Below are 1611 nucleotides of genomic sequence, written 5' to 3'. Positions count from 1 at the left end.
CCCGTACCGGACCGGGACCGGCAACAGGATCGCAACCCTCGGTGTTGCGCCCGCACTTCGCTCAGCCGAGCGGGAGCCGGTCTGTATGTGGGATCCGAACCCTCGGACGGGAGCGCTGCCGCGCTTCCGGCCCCGACATCCACTCCCTTTTCAGTCTTAGCTTGGTGCATAAAAATGTGTGCACCACACATCTTTCTTTTTCTTTCTTTTTGTTAATTGAAATATAATTGATTGTACATATCAGTGGGGTACCGCATTGAATATCAATACCTGTGTACAATATGTGATGCTCAAATCAGGATAATTGTATATTCAATATACAATATTAATTTTTTGTTGTCCTTTACTGATTTCTCGCTAACCCCCCTTCTCTTTCCCTCTTTCCCACACTTGGTAACCTCAATTCTATTCTGTCCTTTTGAGATTTCAATGTATTATTGTGATTTTTGCATCTTTCTTTGTATCATTTTTTTATTGGTTTATTTTTTTTTTAGCTCTCACTTATGAGTGAGGACATGCAGTTTTTCTCTTTCTGTGCCTAGCTTACTTCACTTAACATAATTTTCTCTTAGTTCATCCATGTTGCTATGAATGGCAGAATTTCAGTCTTTCTTGTGGCAGAGTAGTACTCCATCGAGTATATATAGCACATTTTTCCTTATACAGTCATCCATTGATGGACATTTAGGTTGGTTCCAACTCTTGGCTATTGTAAATAGAGCTACAATGAACATGGGAGTGCAGGTATTATTTCAACATGATGATTTCCATTCTTTTGTGTGTATAACCCTCGGAGGGATTGCTGGATCTTATGGCAGTTCTGTCTGTGGTTGTTTGAGGAACCTCCATACTGTTTCCATAATGGCTGCACCAGTTTACAGTCCCACCAACAGTGTAGGAGGGTTCCCCTCTCTCTGCACACTCACCAGCATTTCTTGTTCTCTGTCTTTTTGACAATAGCCAGCCTAACTGGGTTGAGATGATATCTCAATGTGGTTTTGATTTGCATTTCCCTGATGCTGAGTGAGCATTTTTTCATGTGGCTGTTGCCCATTTGTGTATCATCCTTTGAGAAATGCTTATTCAGCTCCTTTGCCCATTTTTAATTTTTATTTATTTATTTATCAATATTATTATTTTCTTTGTAGGGAGACTGCTGGTTACTGCTTCAATCTTGTTGCTTGTTATTGGTCTTTTCAGGTTTTCTATGTCTTCTTGGTTCAGTCTTGGTAGCTTGTATGTGTCCAGAAATGTATCCGTTTCCTCCAGATTTTCAAATTTGTTGGTATATAGTGGTTTATAATAGGCTCTGATGGTTATTTGTACTTTTTGAGTATTGGTTGTAATGTGCCCTCTTTCATATCTGATTTTTGTTATTTGGGTTTCTCTCTTCTTTTTTAATTTTTAAATTTTTTCCTGGGCTGGATACTGTATTTATTTTAAAATTTTGATATTTCGTTTATCATGAATTTTTGCCTTCATTTTGATTTTTTAAAATTTAATTTAATTTAATTTAACTTCTCAAAATACATTGTACTTGATTTTCATGCCCCTTTACCCGTTCTTCTCCTCCCCCCCCCCCCCCCCCCCCCCCCCCCCTCCCTCTCCTAC

This window comes from Galeopterus variegatus, unplaced genomic scaffold (assembly GCF_000696425.1).
Source record: "Galeopterus variegatus unplaced genomic scaffold, G_variegatus-3.0.2 Scaffold8763, whole genome shotgun sequence".
Lineage (NCBI taxonomy): Eukaryota > Metazoa > Chordata > Mammalia > Dermoptera > Cynocephalidae > Galeopterus > Galeopterus variegatus.
This window is presented reverse-complemented; position numbering follows the sequence as displayed.